The 21,001-nt window shown below is 34.5% G+C and overlaps 1 protein-coding gene across 3 annotated transcripts in view; it reads left to right on the top strand.

Annotated features, from left to right (window-relative positions):
* LRRC4C (leucine rich repeat containing 4C) overlaps window positions 1-21,001 on the top strand; it is a 1,194,180-nt gene that overhangs the window by 502,198 nt on the left and 670,981 nt on the right. The window lies entirely within an intron of this gene.

The following is a 21,001-nucleotide window of genomic DNA, read 5'->3' as shown; positions in this document are numbered from 1 at the left end:
CTAAAATCATTGGGGCAAACTAATATTAATCCCTTATTAATAGATAGTCACACAATCTTTAGGTATTTTCCCATTAACATGCAATTTAACTTTTATTTACAAAGGGAAATATCTTTAAAATGGAAAAATTTGGGAACCATACTTAAGACAAATAATCAAATATCATCAGTAATGGGACACGCAGACATCTTGTTCTTTAATCCATTAAATTCTCCTGATCCTAAATTGTGTTTCCATCTTTTTCCTGTAGTAGTGTTTTTATTCCTAAGAATAAGACTTCACAAATTAATCACTTGAGCCTCTCTACAAAAACTGCTATGTGTGTAATCACTATGCAGTCTTCTTGTGCCTTTTACATATAGCTCTCCTACTCAGAAATACTTTTCATGAAGACACAGTTCTGTAAAGAACACAACATTTTATCTATGATAATCAGAATTAGAATTAGCCTAGCTTTTGTAAAAAATACACACAAAATTCCTTGTTTCAACAAGATAGTTTATTTCTCTCTCAAGAAATTGTCCATTATAGGTGTTCATGCTGAGAACTCCTGGAGGCATAGCTTCATCTGCTTTTCACTAGTGTCAGGGAGAGGGGCACAGAAAATCATGGCATGAAGGTTTTTACGGGCCAGATATCATTCCAACTTGTATCCCATTAGAGAAAACTTAAGTCATGCGGCCATTCCTAGGGCAAGGGAGGGTGACAGAATGCAGTGTAGATACATAGCCAAAGAGAGAATGGATTTAGGGGTACATCTAACAGTCTCTGAAATATGGTCCATTCCTTCACTTTGGGCATCTGTAAATGACCATACTTGGAATGGGCCCTTTACCAAATAAAAGTAGTTTGGCTTTTGAAATGGCTCCATCCATGTTCTGTAATGAGAATTCTATATACTTGATTGTATGTGTTTAAATGCAATAAACCGTAAAGAATACTAGAGTGTGTTCTGTTGCTCATTTTCAGGAACGTCTTAAAAAGAATTCAGTTCTTAATCTTAATGCCTGTATTTAAGGAAACAGAATAAGCTGGTTCTAAAACTTCTTCTGTAACTGCCATAATATCACTGTTTGGAAGGCTCTTATTGTTGAATCAAAAAAAAAAAAAAAATCCAGTGTAACTGGGATTAAGTACTTGGTCAAATATTTTTTTAAATCAAATAAAACAAGGAATTATTAAAACATAAAATTCATACTGTAAACATTTTATGTTAATTTTGAACTCACTAATAAATATTATCTTGCCAATTTTTCAATCCAAGGACAAAGCCTACCTAATGGAATGCTAAGTTTTCTAACATTGGTCAACCAGCCCTCAAAATGTATCTACAGTTTCTACTTTTTTTTTTTAATTTTCTTTTCTCTTTGTTTGTGAAGAACAAACTCACAGCCATTTGATATGCAATCTGACATTAGATTCCTTTTGTATTTTTCTCATCTTTTATTAGTCTTACAGAGAATTAATCTTCAGCAAAAGTTTACTAATTCTCCTTACTGAATTTTTACAAAAAAGTCAACTTACGTTTTGTAGAAACAAGTTTTTCTTTTTGCAAGACTAATTTCATAAGTTTATAAAATATTTAATTCTTTAATTATAATAATAAAGGTAAAACTGTATAAAACTATTGGAATCAAGCAAAACACTATTCTTGCTAAGCATACAACCCAGCTGTGGGAATAGAAGAGTATGGTATGCCGTAGATTTGCCTGTTAGCCATGCTTGGTCAACAAACTGTTAAACATCAATCAATATGCTTTACAGAGAAATCAGGGAGCTTTGATTATCTGGCCAGGTCAGTTATTAAGCAGGTCCGTTAAGAGAGCTTAGGTTGTAATTCATGTACTTTGTATCTTCCCCAATAGTAATATCTGCATACTGCTATCATTCCATCTCTAGAAATGTTTCCTCTGAAAGGTAAGCTTTATTATGTGATCTCTGAACATGGGGTAAAATTTTTAGTCATTTTGTATGGGAAAAATCATTTCCTATGGAAGTCTAGAACTAAATTCTTCATTTACATGATTTCTTGGTTCTTTCTGTGAATTTTAAATTTTCTCCCTGCAATGGTAGATTGGGACATTAACTGTTTAATTACTGAATCCCTGCTATCATTTGGATTACATTAGAATCTATGATGAATTAATTAATGAACTGGGCCATTATTATCATTGCATGGCTTGCTTTCTTCAAGTCATGGTTCAATGAACTCTTCATGATTTTGTCCAGGGTTTCTGAATTCCAGGGAAACCGCTCCCTGTGCTTGCCAAAGTCAATGCTTAATCCTCCTGTTTTTAAACAAAATTAGAAATAAAAATGTACATGGCCCTTGGCTTTGCTTTATTATGTTTTTCTTTTGAACTCAAACAACTGTTGATAGAATACTGAGCATTGTTCCTGAGCATGTCAATATAATTAGTATTCCTTCTGAAAAACCTAGGAAGAGGGGAAACACTGATCAAGCAAAGTTAAAAATTCTTAAATCTGGACACTGGATAGTCTTCCCAATTTTCCCTTCTATCATAAATACGCATAGTTTAGACTGTTAGAAATTTTCCAAATTAGAAATTTCCTCCTACCTTTCTGGGTCCATAATCACGGTTTCTCTTCCCTCATAATAATGGTATTACTTTACATATTTGCTTTTCTGTTATTAAGCCCTTAGGAATTTCTCTTTGGAAAAAAAAAAGAATTTCTCTTTGGAATTACATGTCTCTATTTCACTTCTGTGATCTCAGCAAAGTCAGTGGTGTGATTTACACACATCTTCTTCACAGTGCCCAGCACAATGCCTTATAAATTGTGAGTGAGCATATACATGTATGAAGTCTTCTTAAGTATGCTATTGATAATTCCTTTGATATTTTAAAATAATATATTGTTCTTTCACAATATATATTTTTGTTTTACTTTATACATGTTATATATGTATGTGTTTATATAGATATATACACATGCATGCACATATAATTTTGCTCTATGTATATATGACAAAAGGAGGGAAATGCCATGATTTAGCGTCCCCAGACAGCAGCCTTCTTTAACTTCTTTAACTTCTGGTGCATTTTAAAATACAGTTTTAGAAATATGGATATTTTCTAATTGTTTGTACAGATTCTACTTTCTATCATCTGCCACAATCTTAAGCTACCCAAAATTTGTAAAAGGCCTTACAAATATTAACGTACAATCCACTGGAGTTGAGGTGCACATGTACAAATTGGAACTAAGATTCATCGGTGAGAAGATGTGATTTTCCTCCCTCATAAAGAGCTCAAGGAAATCTTGAAATGATGTATTTCAAGATAATGCCACGAGTGTTTCCTTTCTGCTTAGAATGGCTATTTATAGTTGGTTCAATTAATTCCTAGAGAGTGCAGGGCAAAGAATCCCTTTATCCTGTCATCCTATAGAGCTAAGGGTATGGTCTGTGCTGAGCTAGAGCAAACTTTAAAGCTGATCAAACTTCTAAGCAAAATCCTATATTATGATTAGTGATGGACCCAATTCTGTGAAGTGAATAGAGGTGAAGGAATCACAAAAGGTTCCAAGGTTGGAGTTGGATGAAAGAATCCAAAGGATGAACTGTGTATCTAAGCCTTATCTAAACCCCCTTGGTGGCTGGAATTGAGGCTGAAATCTTGTTAAGACACACCTTCTCTGGAGATTTTATGCCTTTTCTCATGTTCGTCAGGTCAGATGAGCCGAGAGCTCAGTTTTTTGGTTCAAAAGCACCAAGGGAAATGTGACTGAAATTGCAGAGGCAGCTTCTAGGATTGGGGAGCAGGGTTCAGGTGTCAGGACCACTTCAAAGCCGAGGGGACTATTTGGACCTAATTATTAGCAGATAGCAATATATAAAAAATCATTTTGTAAGCTATAAAGTCAGTTATATGTACTTGTAACAGAGAAAGCTACAGAGGGTAGCCAATGGTCAGATGAATTTCACCTTTAAAGAACAGAGAAAAGAATAACAGAGAATTAAAAACAGTTCTTACTGGTTTGGGCTAAGAGGGAAAAAATGCAAAGTTGAGTGTTTTGCGTATTTTATTTCTAAATGCCTTGAAAAATAAAAGACCCAAACATTGATTTTGTCAAACACAGAAGCTCATCTCCCTGGAATTTAAAAGTGGTGAGGCTACTTCAGGTACTTTTTCCAAGTTTATCTAGGAGGGCATTCTTCTGAGTGAGGATGTGCTGCACATCCACTCACTGTTACTGTGATGTCTATGGTTATTGACTCAACGTATATGTATTTTGTTTGCTATGCTTTACATAGTCTTCATAAAATTTAGGGACAGTGATATTTGGAACCATTTTATTATATTAAAATATATGGATTATGGAAGTCTCCGTAACTCAGATTTTGTTAGAAACAATGAGTAATACACTCAATTCTAAAGTGTAAGTATTTCTATAGTAAAATTTTATGTTTCATTAGAAACAGTTTTAGCAATTCTCTTGTTTTCAATTTACCATTTTTTTTTCCTTGAATAATTATGTCCACCAGAAACTCTGCTAAGTACTTCAGAGGATACAAAGGTGATCAAGACATAATTCCTGCACCAAGGATATCAGAAAATAGTTATCTAGTCAATCAACCAAATATTTATTAAGATTCTAACATTATAAAAGACACTAATATGGCGTAGAGAGACAATGATGAACAAAATGTGACAAGATACCTATTTTTATGGAGCTTACTTTCTAACAGATGGCTCAGATGAGAACATACATAATGATTATGCAAAGCAGAATATAATAGATACCAAAAGTTACAAAGATCAAAAAAGGATCATTATCTTAAGGGAAGTAAATGATAAAATTTAAAGGAGTGCTGGATCTTGAGTTATGGGTGGACTGTGGATGAATTCAGAGAAGGGATAGTCTCCAGAAATAGCCATTGACAGATATTGTGAAGCAAGTTAACATATCTCTTTTTTGGTTGGATATAGGGCTTGAATATCAATAAGGTAAAGAATTTAAGGAGTTTGTATAGAACTCTGTTGCTGGGAAATGCTAAAATTCTGGGATGCAGGAAGTCCCTGCATCAGAGCTGAGCAATGCAAACTTTTTAACAAAATCCAATAATTAAATTGTTAATATTTTATAAATTTATTTCATGTTTCCTCCATTCAGGGAAAGTAAATAGTACATGGTCACTAATATCTCTGTAAAATGATTGTGCTGCACTTGTAATAGATTTATCCAGAGTATAGACTACCCACAGTTCTAATGAGTCTCCTAAGTAGACCTATACCATAAGATCTCTCAGAAACTGGTGAAACAATCTTTCTTTTGCCGTTTCTTTAAAACTGATGAATCTTTGGGGCACCTGGGTGGCTCAGTCGGTTAAGCATCTGTCTTTGGCTCAGGTCATGATCTGGGATTGAGCCCTGCATCAGGCTCCTTGGCTCAGTGGGGAGCATGCTTCTCCCTCTGCCTGCCACTTGTGATCTCTCTCTCTCTCATATAAATAAATAAAATCTTTTAAAAAATTTAAAAATAAAATTGATGAAATCTTTAAGAATAAGATAGGCATTTGGGGGGAAATTTATACTTTAAGTAAATCAATTAGGTACCAAAAGTTTTGGAAATATTTATCTAAATATTTTCCATCTTTGGAGAAACTAGAACGACTGTAAAGACTATTAAGGTGAAATTATGGTTTGTGAATTGAAAGCATCTGACAGTTTTAGCACTAGAGCAATTGGTAAGGAAAAAAATTGATTTGGCAAGTGTCTATGAATTCAATTAATGAATTAAGCCAACTATAATTTGCAAATGATTTCATGGATAGTAGTGGGTCATAATGTGCAGATTTGTGATTTTGAGGTTAACTCAAAACTACATGTGTATTCCCTGAAAATTCATGGTACGTGTTTTGATGTTATTATCAAGAAACAAGGAGGCTTGAATTCCCATGCTTAGATATGCAAGCAGAATTAGGTAGAAGATGTGTGTGTGTGTGTGTGTGTGTGTGTGTGTGTGTGTGTGTGTGTTATAATATTTAACTAAAATATATTATTTTTAGTAATCCTTTCAGAATCAAGACAGTACCTTCAAATCTGAAATCATATAGATTATAGCCTTTGGACCCTGTAACATTGTGTCTTGGCCATAAGTTGGTATACTTTCAATAGACTTAGCTGAAAGATTGTGTAAAACCAGGGGTGTTATTCACCCCTAATTGTATAACCAATCTAGTAATCTAGATATCAAAGAAATACTAAATATACCTAGGGTAATTTTGAGGGTTAAATATGTGGTAATAAGAAAAAAAATCTAGTTTGCAATTCCTTAAAAGCTTGGTAGATGTTGGGCACTCCATTCTGTACTTCCACTCCATGCTAAACTATCCTACTTCATTAGGTGGATAGTTTCCTTACTAGTGGAAACTCTATATTCTAAATTTTTGATCCAAGTTTCTAGGACAAACTAATTACTCAAAGAGTGTATACAGCAGTGTGTGTAGGGTTTTTTTTTTTTCTTTATTTTATTATGACACAAATGTCTATACTTTATATTATGCTCTTTGATTAGAGCTTTTTTGAAATCTAAATCCTCAGGAGAACTGTGATTTTGATGATTTTTGACAGTATAAGGATGTTTGGTGTGTGGTGTTTAGAATAAGAACCTAAATACTTAAACCCCCTGCTGATTATAAGTTGAGGAAGTATGGGACATACATCATATACTATGCTCTATTAGACCTTTTGATATACACTGATTATAAGCCAGATACTATGTAAACACTATATTCCTTTACTCATTTAATTTTTACAACTCTGTGAAATAGATATTATTATGTCTCTTTTGCAAACAAATTTGTTGATATCCAGAAAACCTGAGTAACTTGTCTAATGTTAAACAAATAGAAAATAGTGATGTTGAATCACAGATTCTCTGCCCACTCTTATTTTTGTAGTATTAATATAGGCATGCCTGAATGCAGAACACCCAAAAAAGACAATGCACAGATTTTTGATTCATGTTATCTTGAGGTAGACACAGTGTGCATTATGTAACAGTTTTTATTTTTCAACCCACATATGATTCAAAATAATGCATTTCATGAATGTTCATTTTTGTTATGTTGTAAAGTACTATGATTTTTCCTTCTAATTTTATTTTCCTAAGGAAGACCTTGTGAAATGCTTATAAACAACAACAACAAAACAAACAGAAAAAACAATGTCACATACACTCACACAACATAGAAAACAGTTGTTCATATTTTTGTATATATACTTGCAGATAAATACTTGCACACAGATGCACAAGCACAAGTAGGTATGTTATTCATAAAAAGAGAAGCATATCATAATACTACTTTGCAACCTTTAATTCACATTAATTAACATATATTATAAGCCTCTTTCCTTAACAAGGACTTTGCTTTTGCAAAACTGAGCTTTGTTTTAATAACAGTGTAGTTTGTACGTGGATGTTTTGGAACATATACCTTACTCTTTCCTTGAACATTCAGATTTAATGGGGCAGTGAACATGCTTTTAATGAAATCTTTGTGCACATTCTAAACTATTTCACTAGCATACATTTCTACAAGTAGAATATGTAGGTTATGAGGTACACTAAATTTTATAGCTTCTGATAGGTATTGCCAAATTGCCCTCCAGGAAGGCAGTGCTCTCTGTAAGCGAATATTTGGTAGTTTTATGAATAATGGCTCATTGCCTTAAATAAAGATATTTAACATGTTAATTTCGTCCAAAATTCCTGAAGGAGAAAAAAAATAAAGACAGATAAGCATTTTGGTGTGAAATTACACTTGCTCTACAGGACCATTGCTACTTGATAAACATTTACCTTGAAAGTCATAAATGTACACACAAGAGTCTTCAGATATCTGGAGAAGATACTTTGTTATAAACATTCACCATAGCATACCCTAAAAGTTTGAGATTTGGTTAATCAGAAGAATTTTACATATCTTAATAAATTAGCATATGGTTTTTATCACCATGAAATAAAAGAACTTTTTCCAATTCCTTTTATGAGAAAGTTGATGTTGTGGATATGCTACTTAGTTTCCTTGAGGGAACAACATTTCCAAATAAGTGAAAATTGTTCTTCAGCAAAGAACTGCTTCCAAGTTGGTTAAAACTGGTTCAACATTCTACTTTAATCTTACGTTGAATGCAAATAGGGAAAATATTTTCATGGGTAATCTTTGGACATACACATGCAATAGATTGAGAACTGTCATTTAGGTATAAAGTTTACATGTTTTAAATATATAGTTTCTACTTATGGAAACAAATGAATGTCCAGAAGACAAAAAACAAATCAAGAAAGACCATACAATCCAACATAAAATATACATTTTAATGTAGATTATCATTGATAACCTTCACATATGTACGTGTCCATGTGTGAGAAAACAAACCTTAAAATTCATGGTCACATCTATTTTCAGAACATATGAATATGTGTATTTGTAATGTTTCAGAACTATGGAATTTTTGCAAATTGTTAGTCCTTTAAGTTAGTCAAATGACACAATTATGGAAATGAAATGACATTTCTGTTGGTTTGAAATCCAGTGGAGACTCAGCAAAGTAGGTCCTGATTACTAGTGCCAAGGTCTAATTCTTTGTAAAAATATGTATTTCCTTTAAAGATAACATCTAGGGGCACCTGGGTGGTTTAGTCGTTAAGCGTCTCCCTTTGGCTCAGGTCATGATCCCAGGGTCCTGGGATCGAGCCCTGCATTGGGCTCCCTGCTCCGCGGGAAGCCTGCTTCTCCCTCTCCCACTCCCCCTGCTTGTGTTCCCTCTCTTGCTGTGTCTCTCTCTGTCAAATAAATAAATAAAATTAAAAAAAAATAAGATAACATCTAAATTTTAAATGTTATAATAAAAGAGAAACATGGGAAAGCAAGTTTAATAAATAATTTTCATTATAATTATAATCAATTTTCTAGTTAGTATCTTAATAAAGAACCATAAGGAGATAGGATGCAAACAAAGCTATAAAAATGGGCACAACATCGTTAATATTCCTAAAGAATTGGCAAAGGTGACATTGTTAATTCAAACTTTGCATGTACTCTGATAATGCTTTGTATACAGAAAATAGTTGTTATAAAAAGCATACTTTGGGGAGGCAGTAGACCTATCTTTTAATTCCTGTTGCAACTAACTACCAAACTCTGTAAGTTTAGCAATGTATTAATCACTCTATGTTGGGTTATGCTGTGAGTAACAACTCCACTATCTCAGTGTTTTTATCAAAATCAAGTTTATTTTCTTCCCTGCTACAAGTTTAAAGTGGGTCATCTCCATATCTTATTCAAATACTCAGTATTTTTTGTAAACTGAAAGTTAGGTCTAAAAAGTTGACTGTATTCATGTTTAATAACTTAGCCAAAATATTTTGTAGATGGTGCTCTATGATTCCTATTTCAGCATATTAGGAAGCACATCTTATCATCCTATTTTAGGTGACACTAAGTTTGATTAGTAGGATCAACACAGAGATTCAAACTTTGCTGTTTTTCCAAGTGGATCTAGAATCCACTGATAATTGGTGTCTCAATCAATTATCTCATTATGGTTCACAAAATGATAATTTTTCTAATTCTGTTATTCTATAATTATTGGCTGGAGGACTTTTGTAGAGAGGACTTCTCAACAACTAGGGCTTCCTCTGCCAGAGTTATTGAGATATAAAGGACATACAACATTGTGTAAGTTTAAGATGTACAACATGATGACTCAAAACACGCATATATGAGTGGATATAAAAGATGTGATATATACATATACACACACTCACATACACACAAAATGGGATATTATTCAGCTGTGAAAAAGAAGTAAATTGTGCCATTTGCAACAACATGGATGGGACTTGAGGGCATTATGCTGAGTGAAATAAGTGAGACAGAGAAAGACAAATACTATATGATCTTACTTAAATGTGGAATATAATAAAGCCAAATTCATAGAAACAGACCGTACAATGGTGGTTTCCAGGGGCTGGAGAATGGGGGGAGAAGGGAGATATTATTCAAAGGGTACAAACTTCCAGTTATGAGATGAGTAAATTTTGGGGATGTAAAATATAGCATGTTGACCATAACTAACAGTGCCATATTGTGTACTTCTTAAATGTTTGGAATGCACACACACACACACACACACACACACACACACACACACACCCCGAGGTAGTTATGTGAAGTGATGGAGGTGTTACCTAACTAGGCCTCTTTAATTAGCAAGAAAGTCAATTCATACAGTACCAGAGGAGGATGCTTCTTTAATTATTTCCTTTTATTGTCAGTTTTCAGAGTAAAGATTTGGTGCCCTAGTTACCTCTACTGGCAATATTTTTTGTTTGTGTGTTTATGCTTTGTAGAGGGAAATGAGAGGAGAGAGAATGTGAGAATAAGCCACATTAATGTTCAAGGCTATGTAGATTTTAGACTTTTTTAAAATCATTTCTTCACTTAGTATAGAGTTTGTAGAATTCTTTTTTTTTAAAGATTGTATTTATTTGACAGAGAGAGAGAGAAAGGGAGCATAAGCAGGGAGAGTGGGAGAGGGCAAAGCAGGCTCCCTGCTGAGCAGGGAGCTGGATGAAGGGCTCGATCCCAGGACCCTGGGATCATAACCTGAGCTGAAGGCAGATGCTTAACTGACTGAGCAACCCAGGCGCTCCAGAGTTTGTAGAATTCTAATATTGATTTCTTTCTAACTTTCAGAAGTTTTCTGTATATATTTGATAAAGAGAGATTTATACTTGCATAAATTTGAATAACAAAAGATGTTGAGTATCTTTGGTAATTAATTTGAATCAGGACAGAATTTAAAAAATCAATAGTTGAAGATTAAGCTAGCCTAACAACTAAAAATGCATATTGTTATACATCAATGAATGAAAATAATGTATTAAAGAATGAGCTGTATTTCTAATCTATTCATTACTATAAAATCAAATTAACATTAAAAAATGAATAGTCTAAAATCTGTCTTCTATGAACCCACAGAACAGATGCACAGAAGATTTAGAAGCTGATATATATTTCAAGATTGTGCTTTCTGGAGAGTCTGTCTGGACTCTGTAGGTGTTATTTCAATATGTTTGAAAATTAATGTATAATACATCGTGAGTCATAAAATTAGACTGGTTTCCCTGTTTGATCCACTCCATCTCTTTTATGTAAATTAACATTCATCTGTATGGATTTGCAAGAATCAGAAGTAACAGTCCCAATCACCTGTCACGTAGCACATAGCTTTTAAACCAAGGCAATCTCTTTTCAGAACGAATGCCATATTTATCAGCCTAACATAAAGATAGGGGGGTTCTTGGTAAATTGTTTTTCTATTCCCAAACATTTGCTTTTCAGTTTCTACATACCATCATTGTATCTAGCTTTTTTACCTCTCCTGTGTAGCCACTAAAGAGAAAATGAAAGCTAATGTCATGTGCAAAGTGGACCTTTCCAGCAGTTACCTCTCATAGCTCAATTTAAACATCTCTCTAGAACTGAGATGTGGACATTCAAATGGAATCTAGCCACTTATTATTTACGTCAAATGCCTAATGCTATCACGCCTCCAGTTTGCATTTGAGTTGGGTGTATGTGGTGAAGCTGAGTAAGGATAGTAAATTGATGGATTTTATTGCTGTCATCACCTGGGCTTGCATCACAGATGAGAAACATGGGAAGCAGACACATGGGAAGACTCTTTGTATTATTTAATAAGCAGGGTATATCCAAGGAATGACTGTACCTTTGCTCCTTAATATATTTTTTTTAAAGATTTCATTTATTTGAGAGAGAGAATGAGAGAGAGAGAGAGAGAGCACATGAGAGGGGGGAGGGTCAGAGGGAGAAGCAGACTCCCTGCTGAGCAGGGAGCCTGATGCAGGACTTGATCCCGGGACTCCAAGATCACGACCTGAGCTGAAGGCAGTCGCTTAACCAACTGAGCCACCCAGGTGCCTTGCTCCTTAATATTTTTAAAGGAATTTCCCTGTACATCTTAACAAAAAAGAAAACTAAACGTACTAATGAATGTATTAAAAATTACAGATGTAAAGTTTGTAGATATAGTTAACGTGACCTCAACAGAATTACTCTAGGGCTAGGAGACATTGAGAACATGAATTTCACCACTTAAATCTCTGGCAGCAGTGTGGATTCCAAATGAACTGAAATCAATATTTACTTCATTTATTTTGTTACTAAATATGTGATATAATTAAATAAATAAATGTAAGTGCAATATTCATTGTTGATTTATTAATTACCATGTGTCTTGAGACAGCATTTCCAGTGTGTAGAAGGGGCAATGTTCAATTCACAATTTCTTCCATTCTCTGCCCACATTCTAGGGTAGCATCCTTTATATCCAGGCACTATCATCTCTTTAATAATGAGTATGTGTGAGGCCAGTCTACCTCTTCCCAGCCAAAGCCCTATGCATTCCACATGATGTAGCTATCTAAACTAGAGGGTGATTCTGAAAACAGTGATACCCTTGGGGAATTTCCAGTTGATGGGAAATCAATAAGGGCTTTGATAAATAAATACTTAACACAGAACCTAGTACACAGTAGATTCCAAAATATATTTGTTGAATGAATGTGTTGTTAATGATAGGTACTCTGGCAAAGTAGACTCAGCCTTTTCGAATTACTCACCTTGTGAGGACTGCAGTACCTCAAGAATCCTACCTTTCAGCATTTTTGATGTCTTTTTCTTCAGTAAGATACCAGATAATACCATGAAATCTGGAGAGTTTGCAAATGATGTTGCCTGCTTGATAGTGGAGCTGTTAACAATTCCACTTGGAGTTTAAATGTAGCTCTAAAACAATTACAGAGCTCATACATCAGAGGATGCAAATAGACAAAGCAGCTTTTTTACATGTCCCAGATATAAGCCCCAGGATCCTTGGCCTTTGAGGCTAAGCGTGGAGCATAGGAATAGGGCTACTACCTACCACACTGAGCATAGTCTGGGTGGTTATGTAACAAAGCCTCTATGCCCTACATCTTAGAACTTCGATCTTGTATTTCTTGCTCCTTGTCAAGTCCACATTTACTTTTTCTAAGAAGACGTTAGCTTTCCAAAAAAGTCAGTGTTCATATTTTAGCTAAATAAGTTCTGAGTGGTAATTTAATTTTTTAAAGATATTTTTATTTTTTTAAGTAATCTCTACACCCAAAGTGGGGTTTGAACTCACAACCCCAAGATCAAGAGTTGCATGCTCCACGGAGGCAGCCAGGTGCCCCAGGAACAATAATTTTAAATTTAGCAATTACATTATTTACTAGTCAACAGTGCATTTGTGGGTTAGGAGGGGTGTCTACTAATAAATTTATTTATGACATGAAAATAAGCCAAAATACAAACACTTTAGTATATGTTTAAAAGAGAGTTTTTATCAGAAAATTCAGAAGCAATTCAATTAACATCTACAGTTTTTTTTTCCCAGAAAAACTAAAAATTGCATAGTATTATATACATCTTCCACATATATCATGTCAGGATCAAATTTTACCTACAAACAGAATTACGAAGTGCCTTTCAGAACTCAACATGTCCCAAAGTACAGAAGCATCTGTATAGTAATAACTATTTCTAATATGCTCTCTACTCTTTCATCTTTAGAGCATTCCTTGCATAGAGCTAGTTCATGGTCCATATATAAATATTAGTCTCATTATTTTATTTTGGAGACAGACATATGATTTAAGCCTATATGTTATGAATACCATAACAAAAAGTCACTTTCTGTAGAAATCCTCCAGCAACTAACATGAGTTAATGATTCAACGTCTACAACATGTTTTTGCATAATTTCCTATCAGGAAAGAGATATTTTTTTTTTCTTTAAAGTAGCACTTTTTTTAAGTAGATTTCACACACAGCATGGAGCCCAATGCAGGGCTTGAACTCACAACCTTGAGATCGAGACCTGAGCTGAGATCAAGAATTTGATACGTAACCAACTGAGCCATCCAGGCACCCCCCTTTAAAGTAGCATTGAAAAAAGAAAGAAAACAAATATACAGAAAAAGAATGATGGATGTAGCTGCAGATAAGTAAATAAATATATAAAAAATATATATATGTAAAGTATATGCATATATAATACATGTATATAAAATTATATATAATACATATATGTAAAATTTATATATATATATAAAATCATGTTAACATACATTGGTATACTTGTAACTCAGAGTATAAGTCTTCTTATTGAATGGTGAAAGGCCATTTGAGTTAATGTGCTGGTTTTAGACTAATTGGCAATGCATCCATGAATTTAGAATCTTCTTATATCAAAGTATTTATATTAATTTTCCTTATATCTAATTAAACAAATTTATTTATATTTATAAATAGGTAATGCTATAAAACTTTTAGATGTTAGTCCAGTTTATGTCCGCATTTTTCTCATTGTGATCCTGACCAGTCAGCCATAGGAGTGAGACACTAAAATCATGTTCATTCTAAAAAACACTGCCCCTCCCTGGTTACAGCTGTTTAAAGGAGGGCATACACTGATTCAACACTAGGAAGTTGCATTTCTCTTTTGAAAATTTGGAGTTGCATCTCAGAGACTTTTATTAACCTCTTCCAAGCCATTGAACTAGAAAGTGATAAAAGAAAAAATGATAAGCCTGATTATCATTTGCAGTGTGCAGCACAAAGCAGAGAGCTAATGAAGGGATATGGGAATGGAAAGACACCAAAATGTCACACAGTGAGACTGAGATTGATAACTTAGACACCTTGGTGCCAAAGGCTTTCAGATTTGTTCCTATACTGGAGAGGCATGGCTCACAGATAAGGAAATACCTCTAATGTAATAAACTCTATTTCATTTAAGCATGTTTTAGAGGATTTCTATCCTATGCAACCAAAACAGTGTTTTCTCAGAAGTGTGTATTCATAAACTATTGCATATCTGCTAGATTCTTGGCTAAAAATTCAGAGAAAAATTGTGAAATAGTAGCCGCACTGTCACTCCAGTGTCATCCTATTTAGAGAAGGAGGAGGACAATGAGGAGAAGTGGAGGTGAGTGTGGGTGGTAAACAGGTGCATTACACCGTATTAAGTACTGGAATAATAGTAAATGATTATAATAGTAAATTTTATAAATGAGGACAGAGTTTGAGACATTGGAATGTCCCATTCACAACTGAACAGTCTTGGATAAATAGGACATCAGTGGGCAGAAAAAGGGGAGAAAGAGTTTCCAAGAAGGGAGGGATCAGCATTTCTCAGCATTTCAAAAGATACAGAAGTGGGCAAGAAGTTGGAAAGCATATAGGGACGTAAGGCTGGAAAGATAGGGCAATGTCAGATGTAAAGGCCTTGAATTCTAGCCTAATATATTTGACTTTAATCCCATAGGTCATAGGTAGTGTGATCATATGTCCCAGTTTGCCAGGAACAATTCTATTTTATACTTGCCATCTTGGCATAATTATTAATAGCACTCCCTTTTTCATTCTCAAAAGTATCACAGTTTAGGCAGTGTAGTATTTGGTCGCTCTTCCTGTAGGGAGGTATTAAAGTGTTTTGGCTGGAAAATAACATGAGTAAATTTTTTTTTACAGCTATTGCTCTTGGAATTGTTTAGAGCTCCAAACTGAGGCCTGGTCTAGTCAATCCAGACCTTGTGGCCTGTTATTGTGAGTAAAGTTTTATTGAAACAGTCATTCCTCATTTTTATTTATTCTCTATGGCTCTTTTCATGCCTCCATGGCAAAGTGGAATGGTTGCAATAGAGATCATATGGTCTGCAAAGATGAAAATATTTACTATCTGGTTTTTTACCGAAAACATTTTCTGACCCTCAGTGTAGAATAAAGATGGAGAAGGTAAAGCCAGAGCAGGAGGATTGATTGAATCATAATGTCTTTGTTTAAGAGTATATGCCTTTTTTATTTCCAGTAATATTTGAGTTTGGGTACCAAGTGGCAGATCTATTAAAATACAGACATTTGAATAGTGACATTTTTTTGAGATGTTCCTTTTCATATGACAGAGATGTTTTACTGGAAGCCTTAGCAAACCCTTACAAAGGTGCTTAAACTATTACATTTAGAAACAAAAATAAATGTATTTTAAGATCTTTTTTGTTCCAAAGTTTCTTGTCCAGTAAGAAGATTCCAACTGCCAGTAAAATCCAAAATAAATAAACCTCAAATGTGAAAGTAATTACATAGAAGTCACACAAAATGAGTATAAACAGTTCAGGCTTGAAATGGCCTCGTAGCACAAATCATAGGAAAAGTAAATAGCAACCCCACCCCTACTTTTTTTTCGTGGGAAGGAAGAACATTTGGCAATTCTGATTGTTTTTTATTGTTCTCACCCAAAGCACCAAAACCTGATACATTTTGTTCTTAAATCATTTGAAAACAAAAAGAATTTGTGTATGAGTTGCCACTGGCCTTGGAAATGAGTGAGATATGTGTCCAGGAGTTTCATTATGTAGGATATACAATAATCAACAAGACTGAATTTAGTATGATTATAAATCAGAGAGAACAGCACTTCCTTACATTTATAAGAACGCTGTAAATATTATAAAGCACTGAGATAGCGTTTTATTTTTAGTTCTACCAAACCATGTGAAATAATATGTACTGGACAAGATTCTCTGTATCAAGAAGTGACAATATTATTTACAGATTGGAAGACGGAGTCTCAGAAGGATGGCGTGATTTTTCTAAGTCCTTGTAACTGGAGCAAGTTCATGATCTCAGGCTTTTAGAATGCAAGGAAGATGCTTATTTTCTGGCCCTTGTGCAAGGACTTCCCATTGTCTTACCTCTTACTCCTTTCCTTAGTACTTGTGATAGAATTCAGGGGTTCTTGATCTTGAGATAGAAAAAAAATTATGTAGTTTATTTGAACTAATATCTAAGTGAAGTTATCATTTCTGTCAATTATGAATGCAGATAATGCACTATAGTAACATTAGTGATTCCTGTGACATTTTTATTAAAAAAAATCAGTTTTAATATCCCATTAGAGTTGTGACAGATACCACAAACTATCATTTATACTCATCATTACTTTAAAATCATGATAGTTATTAGAATTACTACTAGATGTACTTATTTAATACATTAATAAAGATGCACATATATTCTTATATCAACAAAATTTTAATATATCGATAATGGTTTAACAATATAACTTATTTGCTTTGTAATGTTATGTATTGTATTTTTTAATTTAAAAACATTAGCCTGAGAAGGGGCCCATAGGTATCACTAAAGGAACATGGCATCAGAAATCAAACTCCTCCCAGGGTCCACAATATCTATTCAGTTAGCTACCACTATATGGTGAATCACCCCAGAATTTAATAGCTAAAAACAGCAACAATTATTAGTACTCTTTCTTATGCTTCTAGTGTTTGGGATTCACCGTGGTTGTAATTACACAGGGTCTGTCATACTGTTGTATCCAGATGTTGGCTAGACTCATCTCAAGCCTTTCCCATTCTCAGATCTTACAGTTGATATTGGCAGTTGGCAAGGATTTAAGCTGAGTTTGTTGGCAGTTACACCTACAGGAGACTATTTGGCATTCTCAAAGTATGGTACCTAGTTCCAAGAATGAGCATCCCAAGAGATCCGGACAGAAGCCATATTGCCTTTAGGATCTAGCTTCGGAAGTCACATTGCATCACTTCCTCTGTAGTCATGGGTTTGCCCAGATACAAGAAAAGATGATACAGACCCCCAATGTCTAAAAGATGAATTGCATTGTCAATCATAAGTTAATGTGGAATAGGATATATTTGAGTGGCCTCTTTGGAAAATATAATCTACCATAATGTTCTAAGATTTTCCATGCTTCTGAATCTTTCACATAGTATATCTTCTTCTTTAAATCCCCTCACCTTATTTCTTTAATTTTATACTCCTGTTTTTCCTCTAAATCCAAAGTGAAGCACAAATTCTATTGCAAACCCCTCCCAAGTTCTTTGCACCTGCATGTGGATATATGTGTGCTACTATTTTGCCTTAAATTTTCCTTTATTTGTTAGTTCACAGAAAAATTCTAGTACTTCTTTTTTAATAGGTCTTTCTTCTTTATTGTGAGTTTTTTAAGGACAGGTTCAGAGATTTTCCTTGTTTCTCCTACATGACTTCCTACTAGTTACACGGTCATAGTCAACCAAGGTTTGTGGAATCACTGCTCTTTCAAACTCATCCTGCTGCTGCTGCCTTTTAGAACAAATCAGTCACCATCAAAAGAGTTAATATCCACTGTATTGAAAGATGTGAGACTCACAAGTGGTTATGGAGCAGCAACAACTTTATTAGCTGGCTCCTTCCACAGCTGAAAAATGAGTTTAAGGAGACAACACTATCTCAAAATTACCAGATGGTATCACTGATTCTTATTTTTTATTATTTTATTATGTTATGTTAATCATACATTACATCATTAGTTTGTGATGCAGTGTTCCATGATTCATTATTTGCGTATAACACCCAGTGCTCCATGAAGAACGTGCCCTCTTTAATACCCATCATCAGGCTAACCCATCCCCCCACCCCCTCCCCTCTAGAACCCTCAGTTTGTTTCTCAGAGTCCATAGTCTCTCATGGTTCATCTCCCCCTCCAATTTCCCCCCTTTCATTTTTCCCTTCCTACTATCTTCTTTTTTTTTTTTAACATATAATGTATTATTCACTGATTCTTAACAGACTTTATGTGAATAACATCGTAACTGCCTCTAAACCAAACATAGAGTCACCACAAAACATTGCTGAAAACCTGAGAACACAATTTCTCCAAAAGACATCAAGGTGCTTGGATAAACTGATGAAATATTGAGCCGTAAATTAAGGAATCAATTGTATGAGATTATTTTAAAATACAAGTACTTAGTTGTGTGGCTTTCTGTCACAACATCAAATGACATGTTAAAAGGGACCAAAAAGTTCATGAGGGATTCATTTCAAATCCTGGTAAAGCAAGAAAAATTAACCTTGGAAAGAACCAAACCTGTTCACATTAATGTTCAGTAGGAAAAAACTGTATCATTTTAGAGACTCATATGAAACATGAAACTCTGGTCATTACACAAGCTTTAGTTTTTTGTTTGTTTGTTTTATTACAAGACAAAATGGTGGACAGGCTCACTGAGAAAAATAGGAAATTCATAACATTTGCTATGTTTTGTAATAAGAATTATAAAAGAACTTCTGTTATAAAGAGATTCAGGCAGAAGTAGGCTGTCTTCTAGGTTCTACTATGATGAGTTGATATGCAACAAGCATCTGTGGCTACATTGAAACCATGATGCATTTCCCAACTGAGAAAGACATATTCACAAAGTGGGCAGAGAAGGTCAGTTTGGAAAGAGAAGTTTGACGTAAACTCACCATCAATGAATAACAACAGATTTTGGTGAGACTAAGATGGGCTACACCACCATCTTAGAAGAAATGCCAATGCGTGTAGCTCCCTTTAATTGATTCATCAAATGAGCATTATTTTTTGTTTTGTTTTGTTTTCATCAAATGAGGGTTCTTATAAGCAGTATTTATTTGTGGTGCAAAGATTATTGCAATGTGTAGTTCACTCTATTATTTGGGGATTTTTGAATCTTCACTCAGTGCTCCCAACAAATCAGAAGTATGAACAGATATCAAAATGACTTCATCCATAAGCTCTAGTAAGAAATGATGCATTGGCTTTATTTTCTTTAGAATTAGAGTGGTGGGGTTGGAAGCATTTTTGAACAAAATATATCATCCTGAAAATATATCCTTTGTGTGAATATCTGTCCTGGTTCTGAGAAATTTTTAGTAGATTTTTTTATCATTTAATTTTATTCTTGTGAACTTAAAGTAAGAAAACCATTGTATAAATGCAGTCATTTTATATGAACAAGCCTATCTTGATTGTTTTAGTTATTAGTCTGAATGTAAAAGGACTTCTAATCAGAGAAATATGATTCCGATGACTTCTCATTGTTATTTATTTAATACATGAGTTAGTTCTGAGAGTAACTGACCCATTCTCTTGCCCTCCACGTCTTTATTCACTGAGTATGCACTGAGAGCAGCATCTCCCTGAAGCCTCCCCTAACTGTCCATGCACCAGGTCACCAGATACAGTGCCACATTGCTGGAGGAAACAGATACTTGGGCACCATTGCAAACCCAATGAACCTCAATCTCTAGAGATGAGATCTGTGTGTCAATACTTTACAAAAGCTTCCCAAATGATTCCAGTGTGCAGTCAGGTCACAGCACCCTGGAAAGCATACACAGGCCTCTTTATTTCCAAATGTTAGCACTTCCTCTACAATTACAGCATTTGGGGTAGACATTCTTCTGATGAGAAAGGAGAAAATGATGTGACGGACGTCATTTCCCAAAATATGGGAGGCATGATGTGACACTGAAGCTGAGGAAATAATCCCTGAGCTTCATTCTTCCTAGAGGAGGGAATATGTGCTCTCATTTTTCATGGCCCATTTAAACAGGGCAGCTCACAGAGACTAAATCTGGGCCAGGTAGGCAGAGAATAATCTTCCCCTGCCTAAAATAACAAATGGTGAGATGAGGAGTGTTATTGGAAAAATGCATCAAAACCCTACATGTTTGTTTAAATGAGGCTGTGGCAAAAACTATGTACAGAAGAAACCCTGTGCAGTTTGATTCTGAGTTGTGAGATTTATTTTGTGTTTAAAGTGTGGGTCTGTGATAATAAAAACCCAGTGTAATAAATAAATCTTTATCAACTTACACAGAGCTATCAGGAGATACTTATTCCCCTAGAAAGAGCCATGTTCTCATATTGTACATTTTCTCTATGCTTTGACTTCCTGATCTTTAATCTAATAATGACCAACTGACCTTTCCCATAGCTTGTGCTAGTCCTTCTTGAAGGAACTTAAATTCAATAGCATGCAAGATAGTATTGTTATATACATCACATTCTGACCTGTCATGTCAATGGCA

Source organism: Zalophus californianus, chromosome 11, assembly GCF_009762305.2.
Source record: "Zalophus californianus isolate mZalCal1 chromosome 11, mZalCal1.pri.v2, whole genome shotgun sequence".
Classification (NCBI taxonomy): Eukaryota; Metazoa; Chordata; class Mammalia; order Carnivora; family Otariidae; genus Zalophus; species Zalophus californianus.
This window is presented reverse-complemented; position numbering and strand designations above follow the sequence as displayed.